The following is a 6,744-nucleotide window of genomic DNA, read 5'->3' as shown; positions in this document are numbered from 1 at the left end:
ACTTAGAGTATCAAAAGTTAAAGTACTCATTCTGCCGAACCATCAACTGTAAGTTATTATTAGATTAATGCTTAATCTATCTATCTATCAGTCTCTTCCAATTCAAATTCTAATCTTTTTTTTAAAATAATGCATTTTTTTTTTTACCACTTTTGACCTCAGTTATTTAAATGAAACATGTCTAGTTTAGAGGTGAACTAGCGACTCACAAACATGGTGAGTGGTGATGATGGAATGAACTGCAGGTGAGGAGTGGGCGGGGAAGGCCAGGTAACTGCAGGACTGATGAGAGGTGGGAACAGGTGTGTAGGTGAGGGAAGGAGGGAAAGTCATCTGGAGGAAAGGTGGAGGGTCTGTGGAGCACAGGCCTGGGAGAAGTGAGCAGAGGCTGGAGACGGGGAGCAGTGTGGAGGGCTGGTGATGCCTGTGCTCGGTTCATGATGCAGGCTGGGGGACACTTTTCATATCAAGTTTTTGCCAAACCTCCTGCCTCCCCCGGCCTCCCGTCTTGACCCTCCCAGTGCTGCGGTTGGCATCCTCGGCGCTGGCTGCATCCTCCCAGCCAAAGCAGCCATAATGCTCCCCCATATGGCAGCCAGCATCTCCCGCTGAGGGACTCCTTCACTTCTATTAATACGCACAGTGTAATAAAGGGCTCAATTGAATTAATCAGCTTGAAGACATTAATCAGACATTAATGAAGTATTGACCTCTGCACTGCACTGCTGTTCACGGTGTCTGCCTGCCTGTTTACGTCTGGAGTCGTATCGACCCGCTGAAAGGTTTGCTGATGATTGTTGAGAATCTTCTGCTTTCCACCAAACTTGAAAGCTGAAGCTGCTGCAGTGTTTTCTGTACGACCAACAATGGCTGCTGGAAGCAAACTAAAAACCAAGAGAATCCAGTAAAAGTTGATATATCTGCATTAACAAACAGACATTTTCAATGCATATAAAACCTTTTTTTGTTGAGCATGAAAACTTCAGTCTGAAAAAAGATTCTTAGCTCAAGATTAAAGTTTTGTCCTGAGCTTTTAACATGAAATGTGAGAAAATGAGTGAAAGCTCTAGAAAAAGCTAGTAAGTGTTCCTGAGGTGGAGGACACAGAGAAGGAGGTGCAGCAAAAACTCAAGATTGAGTTGAACATCAGTCAGACATCTGTCCTCTCACATTACGTCAGTCATTTGAATCAGCTGAGTTTCTGAGTTTGTGAACTCACATAGGTGGAGAATTTATCTGTAGAGGGTTTTCAAAGTAAAATATCTTTGCATTAAATTCACTGGTAGGAAGCTTTTAACATTTCTGATTCAGTTGTGATTGGATTTGACAAAAGCTTTATGGCCTCTCTTGGCTTCTATATGTATGAGATCACCTGGAGCAAATCTGGGAAGCACTGAAGTGTGAAGGATCCTGAACAAGAGCCTGACTGAACTGCACGTTTGTGAACACCAGACCAAAACCAGCCACAGCATCAACTGGGAAGGGGTCAACGTGATCGGCCAGGAGGTACTGGTCTCTGTTACGCCTCCTCCAGGTGTCTGCAGGGCCATTGTGAAGCTCAGTGACAGTGACTTCGGTGCCTGACCCTTGAAGAAACCTAACTGCTAGGTGTCACTCAAAGCAGCCATGCCTATAATCATGCATAACTTTCATCTTAAACTTCAAATATTAAACTTTTAATATAATTCAAACGAGTGAGCTGTATAAAAATTCACCCCTGCACAGTTGTCACGAATGGAGAAATCAGAAATAGAGACCAAAACCATTTTTCGTTCCAGGATATAAACTGCTGTAAAGTTGGGCATTTTAATATGGAGGTCTATGGGAACTGACTCACTTTTGGAGCCTCTAGTGGCCATTTGAGAAACTGCAGTTTTTAGTTCTTCCATGTTGGCTTCATGGAGAACCAGAGAAACATCAGTGAGAGCAGACACATCCAACACCAGGACCATCCTTTAACCGACTGCCCCCCCTGCACACACAATTGAGCTTTGAGTTGAGCTTATTTGGTCACACTTAAAACTCCTCTTTGCATTAATTTGAGTCTTTTCTGCCTATTATTTTAGTCCCAAATGTACATCTAAATAAGCATTTAACTGAACATTTTTTGTGGAATTTGGAACATAATGTGTTTAAAACCTCAATGTTCGCATCTAATTATCTGCTCCAGCGAAGTATTGTTGGTCACCAGTACTTCATGATTTTATTTATGTGGAGGTTTTACCATCAGGGGAAAAGCTACAGTGACATCCGATTGTCAAGGATTTTGATTGTCCATTGAGCAATGTTCTTGATTAGTGAATAATGGGGTAATGGTGCCCCATAACTGTAATTACGTTAATTTCCCCAACTCCACACAACTAATTAATGAGTCGCTTACAAATCAGCTGCAAGAAAAGAGAGAGACAGGAGAGTGAAAATCGTGAAGGAGGTAAATTATGTACCATCAGACAAATGTAGCTTTTGTCTCAGCGGCAATGTAAAGAAACAGCGGAGATACTAATCATCTCCCGCCATTCAGCCGATCCACTAGTGATAATCATGCATTGTTATCTGGGTTGGAAGGTCAATTCTCTTCCAGTTCAATCAGCTGTCAGAGATTATTTTAAAACTCCGAATGTAAAGAGAAATGACAGCATCAGTCGGCTCTGCAGGGGAAATAATTGTGTAGAAAAATAATTAGGAAAGCTCTATCATTAGCCAATGAACTTTCAATTTAATTCAATCAAGTTTTACATTTGGAACTGGCTAAATTAAAACTGAACCTGCCTGATTTGCATATGGCTGCGTGTATTCACAGTGTGCTCACATTTCTGTCAGAAAATGCTTAATTCCATTTAGATTTTACAAAAGCCTTCAGGACCTTTTTTTAAAAAAAACTCAATTTCCAAATATTTTCCTCAAATAATGTAAACTGTAATAATCAAATATTTGGTCTAAAAAAGATGTTAAGTGAGACCACATGGGAAAGATGAGCGCATGGAAAGCATGAGTCTGCATGACTCTGATTCAGAGAATTATTTCATAGCAACTGCACTTGTGCCAAATGAGCTCCAGATTACAATAATACCACTGGCGGGCAATTAAGTCCATATAAACAGTGCATGCAGCGTGCTGGCACCAGAGTAAGCCCCCCCCCCCCCCCCCCCCCCCCCCACACACACACACACACACACACACAGGTTGATATGGGTGCTCAGGCTCTGTCAGCCTTCACCGCGTCTTGCCCCGTATCCATCAGCGGCAGTCGAAGGCTAACCTGACAAACACCCAACACCAGCAGCAGCTGCCTGTGCAGGGATAATTAATACAGCCAGCAATGTGGCAGAGCTATAAACGTCCTGACACTGAGACATGAGAGGGTGACGGATGGCGAGACTATCACTAGCAGAGAGAGAGAGGAGCGCTGATAATCCACGAAGCATAACAGATTTCTTTGGGACGGACACACAGTCGCTAATAAAACCAACTGTCAAAGGAAAATTCCATAGTATACGAACATTAAAGTCTTCATGGTTGAATCATCAGAGAGAAAGATGCTATGTTAGCCAAAAGCCAGCGTACAGAAACATCTGTGTTATGTGTGTTAGCCTCTTCAGGTCTGGCTGCAGCATTTAAAATGCGTTCAGTTAGCATGCTTCACAGGTAGTAATCATTTAGCTTGTAAGCACTTAGCATTCTGATGTTTATTGAGTAGTTCACAATGTTAGCATACAAGTAAATTAAGATTAGTTTGGGTTAAGTTCAAGCTAACTCACATGCTAATCTTAACCAGTGTGAAATAAATGATCAATTATACATTGAGACTTACACAAATTACTAATTTTAAAAATGTCCCTTTGAAATTCCCTGAGATAATGTAATGTGATTACTCAATTTCAAATTGTAGTCCCACTACTCGCTACTGGAAAAAGTAATCACATTACTGTTGCTGCCCAAATTAACTAACATGCTAATGCTAACATGTGAACATTAGCATGTTAACATTTAGCATGCAATGTGTTAAGATTAAGATAAAATTTTACCTTATTAGTAGCATGTATCATATTACCATGCAGACTAGCATTTCCTGTTTCCTCGTTAGCATGTAATGTTGACATCTCTAGCATGTTAACATGTGTACAGCACGTGAACAGGAAGATGTTTTGCATATAACATTTAGCATGTATTAGCTGTTTGTTGCGCTGCAGAGACACACGAATTACTAATTTAAAAAATGTCCCTTTGAAATATCCTGAGATAATGTAATGTGATTACTCAATTTCAAATTGTAGTCCCACTACTTGCTACTGGAAGAAAATAATTATATTACTGTTGCTGCCCAAATTAACTAACATGCTAATGTTAACATGTGAACATTAGCATGTTAACATTTAGCATGCAATGTGTTAAGATTAAGATAAAATGTTATCTTATTAGTAGCATGTATCATATTACCATGCAGACTTTCCTGTTTCCTCGTTAGCATGTAATGTTGACATCTCTAGCATGTTAACATGTGTACAGCACGTGAACAGGAAGATGTTTTGCATATAACATTTAGCATGTATGGGCTGTTTGTTGCGCTGCAGAGACACACGAATTACTAATTTAAAAAATGTCCCTTTGAAATATCCTGAGATAATGTAATGTGATTACTCAATTTCAAATTGTAGTCCCACTACTTGCTACTGGAAGAAAATAATTATATTACTGTTGCTGCCCAAATTAACTAACATGCTAATGTTAACATGTGAACATTAGCATGTTAACATTTAGCATGCAATGTGTTAAGATTAAGATAAAATGTTATCTTATTAGTAGCATGTATCATATTACCATGCAGACTTTCCTGTTTCCTCGTTAGCATGTAATGTTGACATCTCTAGCATGTTAACATGTGTACAGCACGTGAACAGGAAGATGTTTTGCATATAACATTTAGCATGTATGGGCTGTTTGTTGCGCTGCAGAGACACAGCATGTGCAGCGCTAAAGTGGCTGCATGCATTCACACCCACACTAAGAGGTTGAGCGAACGCCGCAGAGCCAGAGCAGCCGTGTCTCCTCCTGCTCATCTGTGGCCTATGTTAATATGATTAGGCTGGATTATGGTAATGTGCAGGGGGATCTGGTGGGTGTGGGGCGATGCTTTGCTGCTCTCGTTTCGGGGAATAGTTAATTGGTTGGGTTGCTTTGATGTTGTGGTGATGAGAGAAGGGGGTTGGTGGGAAAGGCTGGCAAAGGCGCCCCACAACTCAAGCCCATTTTATTTTTGGCCTACGAGGGATCTGTGCTGGCGAGTGGTGAAAAGGAATGAAACCTGATGAAACCAATGAAAAATGCAGATCTGGAGGTGCAACATTGAGATAAGAAGTATGGGAGGAACACGAGACGTACATTTACTCTCTCATGCTGAGTTGAATCAACTGTTGATCTGCTCTCATTGAGCTTCATTTGTGATCTGTGTGATTCTTTGACTCTATATTGATTGGCACATTTACTGTGGACTAAAGTGTCCTCTTGTGAAAAGCTTGTCGGGTGCCACGCATCCTCTTTGACAATAAAAAATAAAGAGAAATTTCACACCGTATTCTTCTACATGTACAATAACAACACCCAGCACTGGATGCAACATCACCAGCATCTTCAGCTTTGCAGTAGTTCATATAAATAAACAGCAGCCTTCCACAGCTGTAGTTCTAACATCATCATTTAAATCATTTCAAATAGCCCTCACAGCTGGAGAGGTCAACAATGTGCAAAAACTTTTACATTTCACATTTCACAGTTTTCATCCACACTCACAGCGGGGTAACAAAGCCGCTCCGCTTTTATATTCAAGACTTTTAAACATGTTGCTCTTCTGGCCTCAATGCAATCAGGGCCAGCAGGTGTTCTGCCTGAAGAGGAAAAACACCTGCTGGGAAATCGGCCCATACAGACGAGCATACATTCATTTACTTTTTAAATATACATGTAAGAGGGGTTGATGTAAGAAAATTAATTGAGAAAAATGGAAGCGATGAAAATGCATATTAACTGAAAAATTCTCTGTATCTCTCTGACTCTGCATTCAACATATCACGACTTTTTTAATTAAATCGGCATTAGATTATTCAAATCACTTGATATTTTATTTCACAATTCACACATGCATGTTCATCACCTCCAGTCTCATCCGTTATCTTCTGCTACCTCCTCTCCTCATGCAAGTATACAAATGGATCTCATAAGTAGGCCAAGCCTGCTTGCAGCTGTGTGCACTGCTTGGTCCAAACCAACATCAATATTTACATTACGTGCTTACATGAATTTTAAATGTACTAGTGTAAAAAGAGCCAAATGTAAATGTGGTGGTTACTTGAAGTCAAACTAATCGTTTATTATTCTATTAGCGGGCGTCAGAAAGCCAGTTTGGCTTCCTTTACAGTGCAGCTATATGGAAGTGTATCAGCCAGCTTGGTCACATGACAATCATACATCAGCAGTGTTTTCCAGAGGTGTGGACTTGGACTCATGAATGTGATGACTAAATGAAAACATACTTGCGACCTCGTATTGACTTTAACACCAATGAATCATGACATCACCTGGACTTTAGCCGTCCGACTTGGAAACAAACCCGCTCAGCGAGCCAACGCGTCCTTTTCCCTACAATGGCTTGACCTGGAATCTGTACCCGACAGCAGCCAATCACGCTGTGCGAGTGGGAGGGAGAGGAGCGTTTGGCAGTACGGACCAGATAATACCTCAGGATGCCAC

This window comes from Chelmon rostratus, chromosome 1 (genome assembly GCF_017976325.1).
Source record: "Chelmon rostratus isolate fCheRos1 chromosome 1, fCheRos1.pri, whole genome shotgun sequence".
Lineage (NCBI taxonomy): Eukaryota > Metazoa > Chordata > Actinopteri > Chaetodontiformes > Chaetodontidae > Chelmon > Chelmon rostratus.
This window is presented reverse-complemented; position numbering follows the sequence as displayed.